Source organism: Ranitomeya imitator, chromosome 1 (assembly GCF_032444005.1).
Source record: "Ranitomeya imitator isolate aRanImi1 chromosome 1, aRanImi1.pri, whole genome shotgun sequence".
NCBI classification, from domain to species: domain Eukaryota; kingdom Metazoa; phylum Chordata; class Amphibia; order Anura; family Dendrobatidae; genus Ranitomeya; species Ranitomeya imitator.
The window spans coordinates 889,048,431-889,072,988 of NC_091282.1; the positions used below are offsets into that span (position 1 = coordinate 889,048,431).

The 24,558-nt window shown below is 43.9% G+C and overlaps 1 protein-coding gene across 3 annotated transcripts in view; it reads left to right on the forward strand.

Moving 5' to 3' along the window:
* IDUA (alpha-L-iduronidase) overlaps positions 1-24,558 on the forward strand; it is a 204,780-nt gene that overhangs the window by 69,720 nt on the left and 110,502 nt on the right. Inside the window, exon 1 of one of the 3 annotated variants that reach the window (XM_069743174.1) lies at positions 17,332-17,434. The exons of the other annotated variants lie outside the window; for them this stretch is intronic. The gene's annotated coding sequence lies outside the window, so the exon portion shown is untranslated. Of the gene's footprint in view, positions 1-17,331; positions 17,435-24,558 lie in introns of those variants that run through there. 3 annotated transcript variants of the gene reach the window in all.

Below are 24,558 nucleotides of genomic sequence, written 5' to 3' on the forward strand. Positions count from 1 at the left end.
TTCCAAAATGTTTTAGGCTTTTTCAGGTAAGTTTTGGTAAACTCCAGCCTTGCTTTTTTATGTCTCGGGGTAAGAAGTGGGGTCTTCCCGGGTCTCCTACCATACAGTCCCTTTTCATTCAGACGCCAACGGATAGTACGGGTTGACACTGTTGTACCCTCGGACTGCAGGGCAGCTTGAACTTGTTTGGATGTTAGTCGAGGTTCTTTATCCAACATCCGCACAATCTTGCCTTGAAATCTCTTGTCAATTTTTCTTTTCCTTCCACATCTAGGGAGGTTAGCCACAGTGCTATGGGCTTTAAACTTCTTGATGACACTGTGCACGGTAGACACAGGAACATTCAGGTCTTTGGAGATGGACTTGTAGCCTTGAGATTGCTCATGCTTCCTCACAATTTGGTTTCTCAAGTCCTCAGACAGTTCTTTGGTCTTCTTTCTTTTCTCCATGCTCAATGTGGTACACACAAGGACACATGACAGAGGTTGAGTCAACTTTAATCCATGTCAACTGGCTGCAAGTGTGATTTAGTTATTGCCAACACCTGTTAGGTGTCACAGGTAAGTTACATGTGCTGTTAATTACACAAATTGGAGAAGCATCACATGATTTTTTGAACAGTGCCAATACTTTTGTCCACCTTTTTTATGTTTGGTGTGGAATTATATCCAATTTGGCTTTAGGACAATTCTTTTTGTGTTTTTTCATTTGACTAATTAAATGAAGATAATAATAACAAAGAATTTGTGTTTGCAATCATTTTTAGGAAGAAACTGAATATTAAATGACAGAATTGCAGGGGTGTCAATACTTTTGGCCACAACTGTATTTCAACTATAGATTTCTCTTAAACAGTAACATAGATTTGTACAAGAATGATAAAGATCAAATCAGCATTAAATCACCTTTATGTACATGCCATTGGTTTGGAGTATAAAATCCTGATGAGGAGTTTGGTGTGGAAGAGCACAAGTTGCCTACAGAGAACTTTCACCTCAACAACTTCGGGATGATTTGTGATGCAGATAGTGAGAAATATCTTCTCTTCCAGCATCATTGCCTGACCTCACAAATGCTCTTTTAAGTAGTCTAAAGCTGGCCATACACATAGAACACACATTGAGCTGAAGTGTATTGCAGAGCAGGAGCTCACCAGCTCCCTGCGCTCCAATACATGCTGCTGGCCGATCAGAGGCTGGCACCTGACGTTGGCATGCTAGTCACGAGCAGCGCATGGCAGCAACGTTGTGCACTGCTTGTCGCACATTGAAGTCAGCTGCCAGTTACAGAAGAGGAAGCCACACATCATTAGAGAGGAGGAAGGTAAAGAGAATCATTTATTTTTTTTATGTTTTGCAAAACAGAACGGACGTTATACCAGGAAGAGGCCCGTGATGGGGCTCATTATATGAGATAGGGACCCAGGAAGGGGGTCATTATACAAAAAAGAGGCCCAGAATGAGGGTCATTGTATCAGGATGGGGGTCATTATATCAGAATGGGACCCAGGATGGGGGTCATTATACCAGGATAGGGGATATGATACCATGAAGGGTCATTATACAATGAAGGGGCCCAGGATGGGGCTCTTTATACTAGCATGGAGGATATAGTTACAAGAAAGGGCCAAGATTAAATTACATTTGTGCTCAAAAGTTTACATACCTCAGCAGAATTTTTGCTTTCTTGGCCTTTTTTCAGAGAATATGAATCATAGCACCAAAACTTTTTCTCCACTCATGGTTAGTGGTTGGGTGAAGCCAATTATTGTCAAACTACTATGTTTTCTCTTTTTAAATCATAATGACAACCCAAAACATCCAAATGACCCTGATCAAAAGTTCACATACCCCATTTCTTAATAGTTTGTATTGCCCCCTCTAACATCAATGACAGCTTGAAGTCTTTTGTGATAGTTGTAGATGAGGTTCTATATTTTCTCAGATGGTACAGCTGCCCACTCTTCTTCGCAAAAAGCCTCCAGTTCCTGTAAATTTCTGGGCTGTCTAGCATGAACTGCGCGCTTGAGATCTCCCCAGAGTGGTTCAATGATATTGAGGTCGGGAGACTGAGATGGCCACTCCAGAACCTTCACTTTGTTCTGCTGTAGCCAATGACAGGTCAACTTGGCCTTGTGTTTTGAATGGCTGTCATGTTGTAACGTCCAAGTACATCCCATGCGCAGCTTCTGGGCTGATGAGTGCAAATGTTCCACCGGTATTTGCTGATAACATGCTGCATTCATCTTTCCTTCAACTTTGACCAAGTTTCCTGTGCCTTTGTAGCTCACACATCCAGAAAACATCAGTGATCCACCTCCTTTCTTTAAAGTAGGAATGGTGTTCCTTTCATCATAGGCCTTGTTGACCTCTTTCCAAATGTAACGATTATGGTTGTGACCAAAAAGTTCAATTTTGGTCTCATCCAAATTAACTTGTTTCAGAGGTTTTGAGACTTGTCTCTGTGCTGTTTTGTGTATTGAAGGCGAGATACTTTGTAGCATTTGCGCAGTAATGGCTTTGTTCTGGCGATTCGACCATGTAGCCCATTTTTCTTCAAGTGCCTCCTTATTGTGCATCTTGAAACAGCCACATAACTAGTTTTCAGAGAGTCCTGTATTTCAGCTGACTATTTGTGGGTTTTTCTTTTCATCCCGAAAAATTTTCCTGGCAGTTGTGGACGACATTTTTGTTGGTCTACCTGACCTTGGTTTCATTTTTACAGAGCCCCTGATTTTCCATTTGTTAGTCACAGTTTGAGCGCAGCTGACTGGCGTTATCAAATCCTTGGATATCTTTTTGTATCCCTTTCCTGTTTTATACAGTTCAACTACCTTTTCCTGTAGATCCGTTGACAATTCCTTTGCCTTCCCCATGACTCACAATTCAGAAACGTCGGTGCCTGGATGAAAGATGCAATAGTCTGTTTGGATGGCAGAAACTCAGTCAGCTTTTATGCATACACACTGATTACAAGCAAACAGGTGACAGGCGAGGATGTTACCTTTAGTAGCCATTCAAACCCATTTGTGTCAACTTCTGTGCATTTTATCAGGCCAAAATCACCAGGGTATGTGAACTTTTGATCAGGGTAATTTGGATGTTTTGGGTTGTCATTATGATTTAAAAAAGAGAAAACACAGTTTGACAATAAATGGCTTCACACAACAACTAAAGATGAGTGGAGAAAAAGTTTTGGTGTTATCATTCATGTTCTCTGAAAAAAGGCCAAGAAAGCAGAAATTCTGCCGGGGTATGTAAACTTTTGAGCACAACTGTATTACAGTAAGGGACCCAACACAGGGGACATTATACCAAGAAGAGGCCCATGAGTGGGGACATTATACCAGGAAGGGGCCCCGGATGTGGGACAATATAACAGCAAGGGGTCCAGGACAGAAGATATAACAGGAAAGAGCTTAGGATGAGAGATATTATTACAGACAGAGACCAGGAAAGGGGAAAATTATTACAGGAAGGTGCCATGATGAGGACACTATTACACATATGCCTTTATAGGATCTAGAACACTACAAAGGCCCTTACACCCCACCAACATTGAGGTTGGGGCCCGAGTTCAAATTTTACACTGTGGCCCATGGGACTCTAGTTATGCCACTTACTATGATAGTCCAAAATTCTCCCTCTCCCCAGTCAATCGTCTGTTGGAACAATCAGAGTTTTTTGATTTAGCATGAAGCAGAGTTGAAAAATGTAACCCCACCCACACCAGGCTCTCCATGTACAAAGTTCATAGACAGTGAGATGCCTATCACAGGAGTGGGTGTGTCAGACAAGGGCTAATGCACCAGCGAGTCACAGCAATGATAAACTACTGGTGCAAAAACAATCATTGTAAGGGAGCATCGCTGACATCTGTGTTTTTAATGCTGTCTTCAGATTACATAGCAAAATCCTGCTGACAGATTTCCTTTAAAAGGCAGACTTGAAGATATAGAACAAAATATACCTATGTTTGGTTCCTTATGTGCCAAACCTCTTCACTCTGATGTCACTTTAGGAGACTAATAATATTTTCCGGAATTCAGGTGAACCATAAATACAGTTCAATAGAGATAGAATGCAAGCTGCAGATTGCTTTCTCATGTGTTGCTTAATACCTTGATATGTAAATTTAAAGGGAACCTGTCAGCAGGGCTTTGCACAGTAACCTACAGACACTATCAGGTCGGCGGCGTTATACTGATTATAATGATACCTTGGTTGATGAAATCCGTCTTGTGGTTGTTATTTAATCTTTCTTTTCAATTTTGAGTTAATGATATGCTCGTGCTCTGGGGCGGCCTGTGGGGAGGGGTCTTTATGTGGTGCTCTGATTAGGTATTCATAATGAAGACTGCTGACAGGTCGGTGATCCCTCAGTGACCCGCCCCCTAGTTTACATAATGAATATGATATTTATCTTGGGAAAAAAAACGCCATTGGCGCTGTGCTGCAGAATGATTGCATATGTACTGTGTGTATAATTAATTTGTTTGCTGTTCTCCTGATCGTAAAAAAAAAGAATCTGTTAGAAAATGCGCATGCGTTGGCGGCGCCATCTTGTTACAGAAAGAAAAAAATGTCTCCTTAAACAGCCACAAGACTGATTTCATCAGACAAGGTATCATATTAATCAGTATAACGGCGCCGACCTGATACTGTCTGTAGGTTACTGTGCACAATCCTGCTGACAAGTTTCCTGTAAGTATCATAAGTAAGAACATACTGTGGTGTTGGAAAATCACTACATAGAGCCAACACATGGACGGACATACCGCCTGTTCAACCTGTGCAACCGCACAGGGGCCCAGAGCGGGAGGGGGCCCCCGACAGGCATACAAAGCAATGAATGTGAATGACAGCCAGCGGTAGTATTACTGCTAACAGGAGAAGCAGGGGGGCCCGCTCTGCTGCACGCATGTGATATGACAGTTAAACGGGCCCCCCTCCTCACCTGCTAGCATATATTATGCTGCTGTCACTGCTGCGGTCTGCATTGAGGTGGCGGGTAGCAGACGCTGGACCAGGAAGAGAGGAGGGAGGGTGTTGTGAGTTCTGTGATCAAGCTCCCTCCTGTGGTCACGAGTGGTACTGCGGCTTCTGAGTTTCCTTCCTCAGGTGATGAGGTTAAGTCGTTAGGTGCTGCTCTATTTAACTCCACCTAGTGCTTTGATCCTGGCCTCCAGTCAATGTTCTAGTATTGGTCTTGCTTCCTCCTGGATCGTTCCTGTGGCCTGTCTGCTCAACATAAGCTAAGTTCTGCTTGTATTACTTTTGTTGCTTTATTTTCTGTCCAGCTTGCGTTTTTGGTTTTGCTTGCTTGCTGGAAGCTCTGAGACGCAGAGGGAGCACCTCCGTACCGTTAGTCGGTGCGGAGGGTCTTTTTGCCCCTCTGCGTGGTTGTTTGTAGGTTTTTGTGTTGACCGCAAAGCTATCTTTCCTATCCTCGGTCTATTCAGTAAGTCGGGCCTCACTTTGCTAAATCTATTTCATCTCTGTGTTTGTGTTTTCATCTTACTCACAGTCATTATATGTGGGGGGCTGCCTTTTCCTTTGGGGAATTTCTCTGAGGCAAGGTAGGCTTATTTTTCTATCTTCAGGCCTAGCTAGTTTCTCAGGCTGTGCCGAGTTGCATAGGGAGCGTTAGGCGCAATCCACGGCTACCTCTAGTGTGGTTTGATAGGTTTAGGGATTGCGGTCAGCAGAGTTCCCACGTCTCAGAGCTCGTCCTATGTTTTGTGGTTTTTTCAGGTCACTTATTGTGCTCTGAACTTCAAGGTCCATTGTGGTTCTGAATTACCTATTCATAACAGTACTGGAGGCCAAAAGTACTATGCTTCTCAATAGAGGGAAAAAAGAAGTTCTGAGACCATTTTTTTTTCTTTGCACTGTGTTTTGCCTTTTTTTTCCCCTAGACATTTGAGTGGTTCAGGACACAGGTGTGGTGATGGACATTAAAGGTCTGTCTTCATGTGTGGATCTTCTCACTGCAAGAGTACAAAATATTCAAGACTTTGTGGCTCAGAATTCTATGTTAGAACCAAGAATTCCTATTCCTGATTTGTTTTCTGGAGATAGAGCTAAATTTCTGAGTTTCAAAAATAATTGCAAACTGTTTCTGGCGTTGAAACCTCGCTCCTCTGGTGACCCAGTTCAACAAGTTAAGATCATTATTTCTTTATTACGTGGCGACCCTCAAGACTGGGCATTTTCCCTTGCGCCAGGAGATCCTGCATTATGTAATATTGATGCGTTTTTTTCTGGCGCTCGGATTACTGTACGATGAACCTAATTCAGTGGATCAGGCAGAGAAAAATTTGCTGGCTCTGTGTCAGGGTCAGGATGAGATAGAGATTTATTGTCAGAAGTTTAGAAAGTGGTCCGTGCTCACTCAATGGAATGAATGTGCGCTGGCAGCTATTTTCAGAAAGGGTCTCTCTGAAGCCCTTAAGGATGTCATGGTGGGATTTCCTATGCCTGCTGGTCTGAATGAGTCTATGTGTTTGGCCATTCAGATCGGTCGACGCTTGCGTGAGCGTAAATCTGTGCACCATTTGGCGGTATTATCTGAGCATAAACCTGAGCCTATGCAGTGCGATAGGACTTTGACCAGAGCTGAAAGGCAAGAACACAGACGTCAGAATGGGCTGTGTTTCTACTGTGGTGATTCCACTCATGCCATCTCCGATTGTCCTAAGCGCACTAAGCGGTTCGCTAAGTCTACCACCATTGGTACGGTACAGTCTAAATTTCTTTTGTCCGTTACTTTGATCTGCTCTTTGTCTTCCTATTCTGTCATGGCATTTGTGGATTCAGGCGCTGCCCTGAATTTGATGGACTTGGAGTTTGCTAGGCGCTGTGGGTTTGTCTTGGAGCCCTTGCAGTGTCTTATTCCATTGAGAGGAATTGATGCTACGCCTTTGGCCAAGAATAAGCCTCAGTATTGGACCCAGCTGACCATGTGCATGGCTCCTGCGCACCAGGAGGATATTCGCTTTCTGGTGTTGCAAAATCTGCATGATGTGGTCGTGTTGGGGTTGCCATGGCTACAAGTCCATAACCCAGTATTAGATTGGAAATCTATGTCTGTGTCCAGCTGGGGTTGTCAGGGGGTACATGGTGATGTTCCATTTCTGTCTATCTCATCATCCACCCCTTCTGAGGTCCCAGAGTTCTTGTCTGATTACCGGGATGTATTCGATGAGCCCAAGTCCAATGCCCTACCTCCGCATAGGGATTGTGATTGTGCTATCGAGTTGATTCCTGGCAGTAAGTTTCCGAAGGGTCGACTGTTTAATTTATCTGTACCTGAGCACGCCGCTATGCGGAGTTACGTAAAAGAATCCTTGGAGAAGGGTCATATTCGCCCGTCGTCATCGCCATTGGGAGCAGGGTTCTTTTTTGTGGCCAAGAAGGATGGTTCGCTGAGACCTTGTATTGATTACCGCCTTCTAAATAAAATCACGGTCAAATTTCAGTACCCCTTGCCGCTGCTATCTGATTTGTTTGCTCGGATTAAGGGGGCTAGTTGGTTCACCAAGATAGATCTTCGTGGTGCATATAATCTTGTGCGTATTAAACGGGGCGATGAATGGAAAACTGCATTTAATACGCCCGAGGGCCATTTTGAGTACCTAGTTATGCCATTCGGACTTGCCAATGCTCCATCAGTATTTCAGTCCTTTATGCATGACATCTTCCGAGAGTACCTGGATAAATTCCTGATTGTATACTTGGATGATATTTTGGTCTTCTCGGATGATTGGGAGTCTCATGTGAAGCAGGTCAGAATGGTGTTCCAGGTCCTGCGTGCTAATTCTTTGTTTGTGAAGGGATCAAAGTGTCTCTTTGGTGTTCAGAAGGTTTCATTTTTGGGGTTCATTTTTTCCCCTTCTACCATCGAGATGGACCCTGTTAAGGTCCAGGCCATTTATGATTGGACTCAGCCGACATCTCTGAAGAGTCTGCAAAAGTTCCTTGGCTTTGCTAATTTTTATCGTCGCTTCATCTGTAATTTTTCTAGTATTGCTAAGCCATTGACCGATTTGACCAAGAAAGGTGCTGATGTGGTCAATCGGTCTTCTGCTGCTGTGGAAGCTTTTCAAGAGTTAAAGCGTTGTTTTTCTTCTGCCCCTGTGTTGTGCCAACCAGATGTTTCGCTCCCGTTCTAGGTCGAGGTTGATGCTTCTGAGATTGGAGCAGGGGCTGTTTTGTCGCAAAGGGGTGCTGATTGCTCGGTGATGAAGCCATGCGCCTTCTTTTCCAGGAAGTTTTCGCCTGCTGAGCGAAATTATGATGTCGGCAATCGAGAGTTGCTGGCCATGAAGTGGGCATTCGAGGAGTGGCGTAATTGGCTTGAAGGAGCTAAGCATCGCGTGGTGGTCTTGACTGATCACAAGAACTTGACTTATCTTGAGTCTGCCAAACGGTTGAATCGTAGACAGGCTCGTTGGTCGCTGTTTTTCTCCCGTTTTGACTTTGTGGTTTCGTACCTTCCGGGCTCTAAAAATGTGAAGGCGGATGCCCTGTCTAGGAGTTTTGTGCCCGACTCTCCGGGTTTGCCTGAGCCGGCGGGTATTCTCAAAGAGGGAGTAATTGTGTCTGCCATCTCCCCTGATTTGCGGCGGGTGCTGCAAAAATTTCAGGCTAATAAACCTGATCGTTGCCCAGCGGAGAAACTGTTTGTCCCTGATAGGTGGACCAATAAAGTTATCTCTGAGGTTCACTGTTCGGTGTTGGCTGGTCATCCTGGAATCTTTGGTACCAGAGATTTGGTGGCTAGATCCTTTTGGTGGCCGTCTCTGTCGCGGGATGTGCGTTCTTTGGTGCAGTCCTGTGGGATTTGTGCTCGGGCTAAGCCCTGCTGTTCTCGTGCCAGTGGGTTCCTTTTGCCCTTGCCGATCCTGAAGAGGCCTTGGACACATATCTCTATGGATTTTATTTCGGATCTCCCCGTCTCTCAAAAAATGTCGGTCATTTGGGTAGTTTGTGATCGCTTCTCTAAGATGATCCATTTGGTACCCTTGTCTAAATTACCTTCCTCCTCTGATTTGGTGCCATTGTTCTTCCAGCATGTGGTTCGTTTACATGGCATTCCAGAGAACATAGTTTCTGACAGAGGTTCCCAGTTTGTTTCAAGGTTTTGGCGAGCCTTTTGTGCTAGGATGGGCATTGATTTGTCTTTTTCCTCGGCTTTCCATCCTCAGACAAATGGCCAGACTGAACGAACCAATCAGACCTTGGAAACATATCTGAGATGTTTTGTTTCTGCTGATCAGGATGATTGGGTGTCCTTTTTGCCGTTGGCTGAGTTCGCTCTTAATAATCGAGCCAGCTCGGCTACCTTGGTTTCACCGTTTTTCTGCAATTCTGGCTTCCATCCTCGTTTCTCTTCAGGGCAGGTTGAGTCTTCGGACTGTCCTGGTGTGGATACTGTGGTGGACAGGTTGCAGCGGATTTGGACTCATGTAGTGGACAATTTGACCTTGTCCCAGGAGAAGGCTCAACGTTTCGCTAATCGCAGACGTTGTGTGGGTCCCCGACTTCGTGTTGGGGATTTGGTTTGGTTGTCATCTCGTTATATTCCTATGAAGGTTTCCTCTCCTAAGTTTAAGCCTCGTTTTATTGGTCCGTATAGGATTTCTGAGGTTCTTAATCCTGTGTCTTTTCGTCTGACCCTTCCAGATTCTTTTTCCATCCATAACGTATTCCATAGGTCATTGTTGCGGAGATACGTGGCGCCTGTGGTTCCATGTATTGATCCTCCTGCTCCGGTTTTGGTTGAAGGGGAATTGGAGTATATAGTGGAGAAGATTTTGGATTCTCGTGTTTCGAGACGGAAACTCCAGTATCTGGTTAAGTGGAAGGGTTATGGTCAGGAAGATAATTCCTGGGTCTTTGCCTCTGATGTCCATGCTGCCGATCTTTTTCGTGCCTTTCATATGACTCATCCTGGTCGGCCTGGGGGCTCTGGTGAGGGTTCGGTGACCCCTCCTCAAGGGGGGGTACTGTTGTGAGTTCTGTGATCAAGCTCCCTCCTGTGGTCACGAGTGGTACTGCGGCTTCTGAGTTTCCTTCCTCAGATGATGAGGTTAAGTCGTTAGGTGCTGCTCTATTTAACTCCACCTAGTGCTTTGATCCTGGCCTCCAGTCAATGTTCTAGTATTGGTCTTGCTTCCTCCTGGATCGTTCCTGTGGCCTGTCTGCTCAGCATAAGCTTAGTTCTGCTTGTGTTACTTTTGTTGCTTTATTTTCTGTCCAGCTTGCGTTTTTGGTTTTGCTTGCTTGCTGGAAGCTCTGAGACGCAGAGGGAGCACCTCCGTACCATTAGTCGGTGCGGAGGGTCTTTTTGCCCCTCTGCGTGGTTGTTTGTAGGTTTTTGTGTTGACCGCAAAGCTATCTTTCCTATCCTCGGTCTATTCAGTAAGTCGGGCCTCACTTTGCTAAATCTATTTCATCTCTGTGTTTGTGTTTTCATCTTACTCACAGTCATTATATGTGGGGGGCTGCCTTTTCCTTTGGGGAATTTCTCTGAGGCAAGGTAGGCTTATTTTTCTATCTTCAGGCCTAGCTAGTTTCTCAGGCTGTGCCGAGTTGCATAGGGAGCGTTAGGCGCAATCCACGGCTACCTCTAGTGTGGTTTGATAGGTTTAGGGATTGCGGTCAGCAGAGTTCCCACGTCTCAGAGCTCGTCCTATGTTTTGTGGTTTTTTCAGGTCACTTATTGTGCTCTGAACTTCAAGGTCCATTGTGGTTCTGAATTACCTATTCATAACAGGAGGGCCTCTCAGTCACAGTGAGTCACTGAAGCTTGCTCAGGACCTGTGATGAGGTCACAGGAGGGGAGGAGTCAGGAGTCACATGATCAGGGGCCTCCGTGTATTGCAGGACTCTGCTATGCTGTCATGGTGCTAGATGGTAGGCTTATGTGTGGGGTCAGGAGTTGTTTACAGTGTGGATGTAGCAAAGCCGTGTGTGTGTACGAGGTGTACAGAGCGGAGCCATGTGTGTATGAGGTGTACAGAGCGGAGCCGTGTGTGTGCACAAGGTGTACGGAGCAGAGCCGTGTGTGTGTACAAGGTGTACAGAACAGAGCCGCTTGCGTGTATGAGGTGTACGGAGCGGAACCGTGTGTGTATGAGGTGTACGGAGCTGAGCCATGTATGCAAGGTGTACGGAGCAGAGCCGCTTGTGTAGGAGTAACTGTGTGACCATTATACTGTACGCAGTATCATGTGTGGCCAATATACAGTATGTAGTATCATGTGGGGCCATTATACAGTATGGAGCATCATGTGTGGCCATTATACAGTATGGAGCATCATGTGTGGCCATTATACAGTATGTAGCATCATGTGTGGCCATTATACAGTATGGAGCATCATGTGTGGCCATTATACAGTATGGAGCATCATGTGTGGCCATTATACAGTATGTAGCATCATGTGTGGCCATTATACAGTATGGAGCATCATGTGTGGCTATTATACAGTATGGAGCATCATGTGTTGCCATTATACAGTATGTAGCATCATGTGTGGCCATTATACAGTATGGAGTATCATGTGTGGCTATTTTACAGTATGTAGTATCATGTGGGGCCATCCTACAGTATGTAGCATCATGTGTGGCCATTATACAGTATGGAGCATCATGTGGCCATTATACAGTATGGAGCATCATGTGTGGCCATTATACAGTATGGAACACTATGTGGCCATCATACAGTATGCTGTATCATGTGGGGCCATCATACAGTATGTAGCATCATGTGGGGCCATCATACAGTATGTAGCATCATGTGGGGCCATTATACAGTATGTAGCATCATGTGGGGCCATTATACAGTATGGAACATCATGTGTGGCCATTATACAGTATGGAGCATCATGTGTGGCCATTATACAGTATGTAGCATCATGTGTGGCCATTATACAGTATGGAGCATCATGTGTGGCCATTATACAGTATGGAGCACTGTGTGGCCATATTTTTTTGTTTAGAATTATTGTTTATGAAGCAATGTGATCAGCAATGCTAAATTGCTGTGGTTGGGATGTGGATATGGGTGTGGCTAGTTGTGAAATGGGTGTGGTCAGAGGCGTGGCTTAAAAATTGCCGTGGCGCGCTGCGTGCCGCAAACTTTATCCCTCTTTCCCCTCTTCAAAACTTGGGAGGTATGGTTTAACTGCGCCCCTACTTGTATATGTTTGAGGAAAAGGTGTGAGTAAAATGGTGTGGCTTAAAAAATGGGTGTGGTTTTCCTACACACAAACACAGAACCTGTTAAAAATTTGAATCCCACCCCTGCCTATATGTTTACATAACTTTGTTGCGCTATGGAGGGGGGGGGGGGGGGGCCTAGAAGATTTCTTGCACAGCGGCCCTCTGCATTCTGTGTCCGCCCCTGAGCCAACAGCATTGTAAAGTTTCATTTTCACTTGCACGCACAGATTGTACATATGCAGTTTAACTGTCCTTATAAATTTATGCAGTAATCTCCCAAAGCAGGGCAGTAAAGATAGCCATCAATTAACCTAAAGTGCATTCAGACCTTATTTCAATATGTTAAATCTTTTTTTTGCCCATTGTGGACCATTTTTCTTTTATCAACTGCTCTATTTTTCTTTATATGCCAGTATATTATGCATTTGAATATTAATGTAATAGTGTGCTGTACCAAGAAAAGGTGGAAAATCTAGCTTCACAAACTTGGAAAAAAAAAATATACAGTGGGGCAAAAAAGTATTTAGTCAGTCAGCAATAGTGCAAGTTCCACCACTTAAAAAGATGAGAGGCGTCTGTAATTTACATCATAGGTAGACCTCAACTATGGGAGACAAACTGAGAAAAAAATATCCAGAAAATCACATTGTCTGTTTTTTTATCATTTTATTTGCATATTATGGTGGAAAATAAGTATTTGGTCAGAAACAAACAATCAAGATTTCTGGCTCTCACAGACCTGTAACTTCTTCTTTTAGAGTCTCCTCTTTCCTCCACTCATTACCTGTAGTAATGGCACCTGTTTAAACTTGTTATCAGTATAAAAAGACACCTGTGCACACCCTCAAACAGTCTGACTCCAAACTCCACTATGGTGAAGACCAAAGAGCTGTCAAAGGACACCAGAAACAAAATTGTAGCCCTGCACCAGGCTGGGAAGACTGAATCTGCAATAGCCAACCAGCTTGGAGTGAAGAAATCAACAGTGGGAGAAATAATTAGAAAATGGAAGACATACAAGACCACTGATAATCTCCCTCGATCTGGGGCTCCACGCAAAATCCCACCCCGTGGGGTCAGAATGATCACAAGAACGGTGAGCAAAAATCCCAGAACCACGCGGGGGGACCTAGTGAATGAACTGCAGAGAGCTGGGACCAATGTAACAAGGCTTACCATAAGTAACACACTACGCCACCATGGACTCAGATCCTGCAGTGCCAGACGTGTCCCACTGCTTAAGCCAGTACATGTCCGGGCCCGTCTGAAGTTTGCTAGAGAGCATTTGGATGATCCAGAGGAGTTTTGGGAGAATGTCCTATGGTCTGATGAAACCAAACTGGAACTGTTTGGTAGAAACACAACTTGTCGTGTTTGGAGGAAAAAGAATACTGAGTTGCATCCATCAAACACCATACCTACTGTAAAGCATGGTGGTGGAAACATCATGCTTTGGGGCTGTTTCTCTGCAAAGGGGCCAGGACGACTGATCCGGGTACATGAAAGAATGAATGGGGCCATGTATCGTGAGATTTTGAGTGCAAACCTCCTTCCATGAGCAAGGGCATTGGAGATGAAACGTGGCTGGGTCTTTCAACATGACAATGATCCAAAGCACACCGCCAGGGCAACGAAGGACTGGCTTCGTAAGAAGCATTTCAAGGTCCTGGAGTGGCCTAGCCAGTCTCCAGATCTCAACCCTATAGAAAACCTTTGGAGGGAGTTGAAAGTCCGTGTTGCCAAGCGAAAAGCCAAAAACATCACTGCTCTAGAGGAGATCTGCATGGAGGAATGGGCCAACATACCAACAACAGTGTGTGGCAACCTTGTGAAGACTTACAGAAAACGTTTGACCTCTGTCATTGCCAACAAAGGATATATTACAAAGTATTGAGATGAAATTTTGTTTCTGACCAAATACTTATTTTCCACCATAATATGCAAATAAAATGTTAAAAAAACAGACAATGTGATTTTCTGGATTTTTTTTTCTCAGTTTGTCTCCCATAGTTGAGGTCTACCTATGATGTAAATTACAGACGCCTCTCATCTTTTTAAGTGGTGGAACTTGCACTATTGCTGACTGACTAAATACTTTTTTGCCCCACTGTATATATACATAGTATTTTTATTAATGAATAATAGTAATCCAGTAAAAAAGTTAGAATTCCATATTCATCCATTTTTCCCCTCCCTTTTTCCTTCATATCTCTTATCCTCATTTTTCTCCATTTCCCATTTAATTTTTAAAAATTTTAATAAAGTTTGTTTGAAAAGAATTCCATATTCATAGCATCCATGGAGAAGCCACAGTATAGATTGTTCCTGGTGTATAACACCTTTTATATCACAACTCAGGGCTCATACCTATTTGCGAGAAAAATGTATAAGTGCAATCCGATGAAAAAAAAAAATCGGATTGCACTCGAACCAATGTTATTCAATAGGTGACATCTCATTTGCGATTTTTTTTTCTCAGCCGAAATCGGACTGAGAAAAAAATCTTAGCATGCTGCCATTTGCTGCAAGTCTCGGACGAGACTCGCCAATGCAAATCAATGGGTGTGAGAAAAAAAACGCACGGAATACGGAACATCCGTTTTCCGTCCGTTTTTTTACAGATACCTTACCATTCTGTGACATAGAACGCTGTAAATGGTCCTTTAAATGATTGTATAAAAATAGTTGCTGAGAAAAAAACCGCATTGCATACGGATGTCATACAAATGTAAAACGGATGGTGCGATTAAAAAAAAAAAAAAAAAAAAAAAATCGCATTGAACTCGCATGACAATCGCATAGTTTGCATCCAATTTTTTAGGTCCAGATTACGGACCGTTTTTTTTCTCGCAAATGGGTATAAGCCCTAAGGGTGTATACTATGCCTTCATTAATAAAGAAAATATAGATTTTTTAATAGGCTATAGAAGACACCTCTCCGTTACTAACCCTAGGGGTTGATGGCAGATGTTATTTTTGACATCACAAATGTCATCAATGCCAACTACCATTACCCCAAATGCCACCGCACCAGGACAATCGAGAAGAGCCCGTCCAAGCTCCAGAATTGGCGCATCTAATGTGATGTGCCAATTCTAGGGTGTCTGCAGGTTGGTATTTTTAGGCTAGGATAGGCCCAATAACCAGGGACCTTCCCAGTCTGATAATATAAGCCCACAGCTGTTTGCTTTACCTTGGCTGGTTAACAAAAATGGGGGGGCGACCCCACATCAGTTTTTTTTAAATTATTAGGATAAACCAGGCTAAAAACACCTGCATAAACGCACTCAATGCTTGTGCTTTTTTGTAAACTGTGGATTTACCGCATCTAATGCATGTCTATGGGGAAAGTCTGCACAGAAGACAGAGCGTTTCGGAAACCGCACTGAAGGTGATTTTATGCGACGTAAAAAAGAAGCACAGTGGATGGGATTAATAGAAAACCCATGCCTACTGTGCTTCTTTTTTATGCTGCTTGTACTGTACAACGCGCTTTGGACGCAGCGGAAATACACTGCTTCCAGAACGCTAGTATTACTGATCATTGGCACTCAGCCTAAGGGGTTGGGAGGCAGGGTTTTTCATGCTCTTTTTAATTTTGACTTATACAGTATACAAGTCATTATACAGGAAATAATGTTTCCTAACATTTTTTTCCTGTATAATCCATTCATTTTATTTGTTTTCTTGTCAGTCCGTAAAAGTGGAGTAATAATCTAACATTGTTCCCAGCAGCAGCCTGGGAGTTAGATTCTTCCAGGCGTCTTCTCCATGCTGTTCCCATTCCATTTGAGCACTGTTTCCATCCATTTCAGCGATTTTCCTGCCCTCCAAGCCCTCCTGCTAGGGTTTCTGGAAAAATGCTTGCATTTCCCATTGACTTCCATTATACTCGTTACTCGAGTCGAACCATTACGAGTGTCCGATCAGAGTATCGAGCTCTTGAGCATTAGATACAGAAGCAATAATTTTTTTGCAGACCATTTACACAATACAGGGGAACAAGTAGCAATATTCATCCCCCTATGTCCTATATTTTAAATGTCAAGCTCAAGGTTATTCATGGAAACTTATATAGCTTAATTATTATGGGAGCCGTTCGGTTTCAGTTAAGATGTGCAGCATCTGTCAGTACCCTAATGGAAAATAAACAGACCCCCATTAATGATAAATGAATATGTCTCATGGTTTTTGCATTTGTCATGTGATAAATTCTACTAGGCACAAATCTTTAACTTTAGGCCTATTAGAGATTTAATTTCATCTTCAATTTGCATGACTGTTCACAATAACAGCAATTTTGACTAGGGGTGTCTAAACGTTTACATGACACTGTAACTAGAGCACCAGAACCATCAATAGTACATGAATACGTCACCAGAACCACCATCAGTAAATTAATACGTCACCAGAACCACAATACATGCATAAATGACCAAAAGTACTTGAATACAAGACCCAAACTTAGTACAATTATCAATTCGTAATGTCAGGTCAGCCCCATAAACAATTGTATCACATGAACCTACAACTCCCAGTATATCCTTAATGGTAACCTGTCACCAGGTTTGGCAGATACAAGTTATGGCCATCACCTTTCAGGGCTTATCTACAGCATTCTATAATGCTGTAGCTAAGCCCCCGATCCGACCTGCAAAATAAGAAAAATAACTTTTATTATACTCACCTGGGGGCGGTCCGGTCTGATGGGTGTCACAGGTCCTGGTCCGGTGCCTCCCATCTTGCGGTGCCGCCCTCCTGCTTGCTTCACAGGCTCCCTGGCATCGCGCTCCTGCGCAGGTGTACTTGTTGAGGGCAGAGCAAATTCCTGCAATGCGCAGGCGCTGGGCCTCTCTGACATTTCCCGGCGCTTGCGCCCTTTAGTACTTTGCTCTGCCATCAACAGGACAGATAAGTACGCCTGCGCAGGAGCGCAATGCTGGGGAGCCTGTGTGAATGACACAGGGTTGCATCATCTTCATGAAGCAAGCAGGAGGACGGGATTGCAAGAAGATGGGAGGCGCCGGACCAAGACCAGCGACACCCATCGGACCGGACCGCCCCGCAGTTGAGTATAATAAAAGTTATTTTTCTTCTTTTGCAGGTCGGATCGTGGGCTTACAGTATCTACATCATTATAGAATGCGAGATGGTGATGGTCGTAACTCGCATCGGCCAAACCTGGTGACAGGTTCCCTTTAATAAAGGTAAGGAGATACTGGGGGTTATTAACAGCTATCATCAGACCGCGGACCATACAAGTACAACAACACTGATGAGACGCAGTCAGTATTACAAATAAATATTTACATCCAGGTACCTTATAGGTGACATCTTCTCTGGAGTCATCTTTTTTTTTTTTTCATCTCCATATTGCATAGATGCCATGATGACTTTTTACATCCACAGTTGGTCTCTGCAAACTTCCATTTTCTCAGGTCTGTTGTAGCACATCCCCACACAGTGCCCTTAAAAATAAGTGTGTCATTAAAATGCCCTCTATATAAAAATCTGTCCATACTGTACCCTAATTAAGCCTCTTATTGTATATGACCTCCACACTGTCTGCCATTATCAGCTATAACCACCACAACATCCCCCCTTTTGAACCACAGTTTATACCATGACTGTCTCCTCTCTAATTTTCCATTACAGTTTATATATCTCCGCACTGTCCCCCGCCGTGCTAAACCCCTCTCCATATTGTATGATGGTCACCACAGCCACCCATATGGTTTGATATCCACCGCAGTCCTCCATGTATAGCATGATGTTCACCACAGCCCCCCATAAATAGTATGATTTCCAAAACAGCCCCTGTGTGTAATATGATGGTCCCCACAGTACCCCATACAGTATTATGGCCCACAAGCAGCACCCCAAATGACATGATATTCACCACAGCTCCATCGCCAGTATTGTCACCACAACCCCCTGTATAATGTCCTCCCCAGACCCATATACAGTATAGTCCCCACAGCTCCTCATATACTTTGCTGTCCCCCAATGCCCTTCATTTCATGCTCCCTGCACAGCCCCTTATTTTATGCCCTCCCTGCACAGCCGCTCATTTTATGCCCCCCACACACAGTCGCTAATTTTATGCTTCCCCTTCAAAGTCCTTCATTTTATGGCCAAGTAATGTAAGAATTAAAAAAAGGTTACACTCACCTGATCCAGGATCTCCGTCATCCTTCTCTTCTTGCTGCAGTGGACGCTAGACAACATGATGACGTCACTGCACCATGCCATCTGGCGTCAGCTTCGTTCGCCTTCTCAAACAAGGCGCAGCTCCTCTACTCCTGTCCTCGGCGACACTCACAGCAATTGTGTTCGCATCTGATAGAAGCGAATACAGTTGAACGAAGGGAGGCAGCGATGGCCGGTGCACAGGCAGCCAGAGGGGCGCTCGCCTGTGCACTGACACTGCTCCCCTCTGTGTCTGTGCCCCGGCTGTCACTTCCTGAATGTCTGTGACATTCAGCAATTTTTTTTTTCAAAGCATGCACCCTTCAGGTAGGCAAGAGGTAGCGCCCTAGGCAGATGCCTACCCTGCCTACCCATGTCCCAGCCCTGATATCAAGTAAAAATGTGGCATCCTGAAGGAGCTGGATTACATCTGAAACTTGAGTGAGCTGTAGGTGCTGCCTTATGTTACCAGTAATGACAAGTAGACTAACAAAACACTAGCACAAAGACGGATCAGGAAAGAATAATTGTCTGGGATCACAGGTAGGTGTTTCTGTTGCATCATGTAGCCGAAACTCTGCACACTGCAATAGCCAGGCGCCTTATGATTTTTTTCACAATTAAATGATAGTTGAACTTTTTCGAACCTTTTTAAGATTTTCCTGCAAAGCACAATTAGTATGTGTGTACAAAGACAGACCGATATGGCACGGCTTCCCATGTCCTAAGACTTATTTAAAGTATGTTAAAAATTGACCATACCTGTGTGTCATATGTTAGGTAAAAGTCCATGTCTGGATGGATATGCATGATTTGACTTGTAAAAACATCTATAGGTTATTTTACATTTTCCTTTACGTTTGTGCTTCACATACTATAAATAGTAAAAGTAGAGCAGCAAGGATGGTTGCTTGTAAGCCAACTTCTACTATATAATTGTCTAAGGGTCACTTCCGTCTGTTTGTCACGGAAATCCCAGTCGCCGATTGGTTGCGGCCACTGGCCGCGACGGGCACAGTCCGGCCTCGAAATGGCCTCTCCCTACTCCACTGCCGTCAGTGCCCGCTCCATACTCCCCCCCCCCAATCAGCGCCCGCCACCCACATAGCGTTGTAGCAGTACGTTAAGCCGACTGCGTTACACCGCGGCATAACGCGGTGTAACGCAGTCTGTTAACGCTGCTATTAACCCTATGTGACAAACTTTTTACTATTGATGCTGCCTATGCAGCATCAATAGTAAAAAGATCTAATGTGAAAAATAATAAAAAATTAAAAATCGTGATATACTCACCTTCCGGGGCCTTTCTGGCTCCTCTCGACGCTCCGGGTCATGCATTGCGGTCTCGCGAGAGGATGACGTAGCGCTCTCGCGAGACCACCATGTCATCATCTCGCGAGACTGCAATGCATTCTTGTGACCGGAACGTCGCGAGGAGCATCGCTGAACGCCTCGCCTGGATCCGGGGGCCGCCGGAGGGTGAGTATATAACTATTTTTTATTTTAATTTTTTTTTTTAACAGGGATATGGTGCCCACACTGCTACATAGTACTTGGGCTGTGTTATATACTGCGTGGCTGCTACATACTACGTGGACAGTGTTATATATTACGTGGGCTGTGCTATATATTACGTGGGCAGTGTTATATACTACGTGGGCTGTGTTATACACTACGTGGCTGTGTTATATACTACGTGGGCAGTGTTATATACTAATATATAGAAAAATAAGGCTAAAAAAACAACAACAGCCAGCTCACCGATGGGCCGAAGGAGCACGGAGAGATCATCCTGACCATGATTAAGATCGCATAGATCGAAACGCGTTGTCTATCCTCATGACTGCATCCACCTTTGAGCAAGGATTTTAATCACGCTATATTTCTATGCACCAATAAAGCATTTCAAGATTTTAGAAGCTGGAGTATACACCTTTTCTTCATCTTTCAGTGTTATATACTGTGTGGGCTGTGCTATATATTACATGGGCAGTGTTATATACTACATGGGCTGTGCTATATATTACGTGGGCAGTGTTATATACTACGTGGGCAGTGTTATATACTGCGTGGGCTGTGCTATATATTACGCGGGCAGTGTTATATACTACGTGGGCTGTGCTATATATTATGTGGGCAGCGTTATATACTACGTGTGCAGTGTTATGTACTGCATGGGCTGTGTTATATACTACATGGGCAGTGTTATATACTACCTGGGCAGTGTTATATACTACGAAAGGAGGTTTAAAAGTGCTCCTCAGTTTTTCAATTTCTCTTACTAAAGAGTATTATTTAAAGGATTGTCTTTTTGGATAGAGTACTGCGCCCTTTTGCTATATCACCACGGTCTTACATTAGAGACACCAATGATTTTCTTGACAAAATTGAGGATGTGAGTATTACGGAAACTACTGTCTTGGCCTCGTTTGATGTAGTATCCTTATACACATCGATCGAACATGATAAGGGCCTTGAGGCTGTGTCTTGTGCGCTGTTGGGCTCCGACGTGGCCCCCGAGTGCGCACAGCTTGTCCTCACACTGTTGGAGTTCATCCTCAGGAGGAATTATTTCGTCTTTGGGGATGAGTACTACCTGCAGTTGAGAGGTACCGCCATGGGGTCCAACATGGCCCCCACGTATGCCAACATCTACATGGCGGTATTTGAGGACAGGTTTGTGTACAAGTACATCTTCTGGTGCCACGTCAGAGCCTGGTGGCGCTACATAGATGATGTTTTTCTAATATGGGATGGCAATCTTGTAGAATTGGGGGATTTTCAGAAGGACCTCAATGGGGTATATCCAAAATTGCAATTTACTTTGACACATTCGACAACTCAAATACAATTCTTGGATACTTTAGTATACAAAGATGGGGCTGGATTGAAAACTGATATTTTTGTGAAGGAAATGGACAGGAATAGTTTGCTGTTTGACAGCAATCATCCAAGGAGGATGGTGGACTCACTTCCTTGGAGTCAGCTACTTAGAGTTCGTAGGATAGTGTAGGATGAAAATAAAGTAGATCAGCGGTTAGAGGATATGTGCTCTAAATTTTTAGTGAGGGGATATCCTAAAGAGAAAGTGGATAAATTTAGAGTGAGGGCTCATAATTCTTCACGTGAGAGTATTCGAAAAAAGACTTATGTGCAACGTTCCTGTGAACGTATCCCTTTTGTGTCAACTTATAACTCAGCGAGTAACATAGTAACATAGTTAGTAAGGCCGAAAAAAGACATTTGTCCATCCAGTTCAGCCTATAGTCCATCATAATAAATCCCCAGATCTACGTCCTTCTACAGAACCTAATAATTGTATGATACAATATTGTTCTGCTCCAGGAAGACATCCAGGCCTCTCTTGAACCCCTCGACTGAGTTCGCCATCAAATCGTGATGGTGGGATTTTAAAAAGGTATTGGGACTTTTCTACAACGTGGTTCACCGTTAGTTACAAGTTTCAAATCATATCCTATGATGTCGTTTAGGATGGGACGTAATTTGGGCGATAAACTGGTTAGATCAGATATTGGTACATCTAAGATTACAACTCCACAGACTTTGAGTGCACCAAGAAATGGAAATTTTCCATGTCCGGGTAGTGCTTGTTGTAATAACATGCTAAAAGGGGAATTTTTCTGCCATCCCCATACTGGTAAAAAGATTTTTTTGAAAGGGAGATATACTTGTACATCAATTTATGTTGTCTATATGATTACGTGTCCGTGTGGTCTAACTTATGTAGGAGAGACGACTATGGAAGTAAAGACCCGAATCAGTAAACACAAAAGTACCATCAGAACGGGACTTACTGAACTAAGCATTTTCTGGAGAGTAAACACTCGGTAAACCAGAAAGATTTAGAGTTATAGACAATGTTCCAACCCTAAGGAGAGGTGGTGACAGATTACAGATACTTAAGAAGGAGATGAGATGGATTTATGTCCTGGGATCTTTACAACCCAGGGGTCTAAATATAGACTTTAATCTACAGACATGTACCATGTAATAGGGTTATTCCCCTCGTAGGGGTGGAGTAGTCATTGGTTGCTATGTTGTTTTTAATACACTTGAGTTTTATGTGTTTTTTAATTATTTTAGGTTGTTTTTGTTTTCTGTTTAATATAGGTAATTGATGTGACAGTCTGACGGATGGATTGAGACATTTCAAGAGTTGGATTGTGATCAGAATTAAGATAACTGTATATAAGATGTGGATATATTAAGTATATGAGATATAGATATGCTATGCTTGATCGCTTTTATTTTCATCCTACTGTCTCTCGACTGTCTCATTATATCTGTTACACTTTTTATTTTTTATTTTTGTGTCTTTAAGGTAAATGTGGTTCTGTTGCTTTGTTTAAACCTTATATGTAATAAATTTCCCTCTTTAAGGTTTTTTCTTCTAGGCTCCGTTGTCTAGATAGTATACCGCACTGTAACAAGTGTGCATCCACGGTTTATTGGCGTTGCCCGGGTAACTAGTTTGAGCCGCGGTCATGTGGGACTGCTGTTGGATGACGTTTGTGCGTGCTGTTGCTGGGCGTGCCCAGGTGGCGAGCATGTGATGGGGGCGCGTCTAGTATGCGGCGCGCCTGCGCTCCTATGCTGTGGCCTCCGTGTGGATGACGCTTGTGCGCGTTGTTGCTGGGCGTGCCCACATAGCGATCATGTGGTGGGGGCGCGTCTAGTGTACAGCGTGCCTGTGCTCTCGCACTGGGGCCTCCATGTGGATCGGCGATTCGACGGCGTTACCGGGGTAGTGGCACTGGATTATGAGGCAGGTATATTCGATATGTGAGGGGATGCCGGATTGGCTATATGGGAGGTGCCATAATGCATGGAGTGTATAGATAGGATGTTTTTCCTTTCTGGCGCCGTTACTCTTCATTGAACCTGGTTGGTTAAGAGGATCCCAACAGGACTGCTCCTATTGGCTGAAGATTTCTATGGAAACGATGTTGCATTAGGCGGATTTGCTGAACAGAAGATAAACAAAGTACGGATTCTGCATCTATAAGTAGATTATTGCTTTTATCTGTATGGCAGATATATTATAATTGGTGATTGGTAAACACACAGATTTCTGATGTTTGTTATGTGGTGTATTTTTTTGTATATTTTAATGTGGGCTGTGGCTTGATGGTGATTGGTGCCCTGTGTGGTGTCCAAACTATTTAAGCCAGCCCTTTGTAAAGTTTTGTATGCGTGATAAAGACCTGATTGTGGTCGAAACGTTGCTTTTTTATGGCTGAATAAACTTCCCTTTTGATACTTCTACACCTGGCTGGAGCGCTGTTCATCTGCTTTTGGACTATTTGAGAGTTCCAGGAAAGTTCCCTGGACTTGGAACGGGCGCCCCAATGTGTGAGTGCTGTCAGCCCCCTCTTTATTTTCTATATATTACGTGGCTGTCTGTGTTACGTGGGCTGTGCTATATACTGTGTGGGCTGTGTTATATACTACGTGGCTGTGCTATATACTACGTGGCTCCTATATACTACATGGCTCTGTTATATACTACGTGGCTGCTATATATTACGTGTGCTGTGTTATATGCTACGTGGCTGTGCTATATACTACGTGGCTTGTTATGACCTGGTGGTGAGGACAATAATGGACCTGGTGGTTAAGAGCACACGGAATGACCTGCTAGTTACAAATAATACAGGACAAGCTCTGAGACGTGGGAACTCTGCTGACCGCAATCCCTAATCCTATCAAACACACTAGAAATAGCCGTGGATTGCTCCTAACGCTCCCTATGCAACTCGTCACAGCCTAAGGAACTAGCTAGCCCTAGAGATAGAAAAATAAAGCCTACCTTGCCTCAGAGAAATTCCCCAAAGGAACAGGCAGCCCCCCACATATAATGACTGTGAGTAAAGATGAAAATTACAAACACAGAGATGAAATAGATTTAGCAAAGTGAGGCCCGACTTACTGAACAGACAGAGGATAGGAAAGGTAACTTTGCGGTCAGCACAAAAAACTACAAAAAGACCACGCAGAGGGCGCAAAAAGACCCTCCGCACCGACTCACGGTGCGGAGGCGCTCCCTCTGCGTCCCAGAGCTTCCAGCAAGCAAGAAAAAAATCAAAATAGCAAGCTGGACAGAAAAAATAGCAAACAGAGA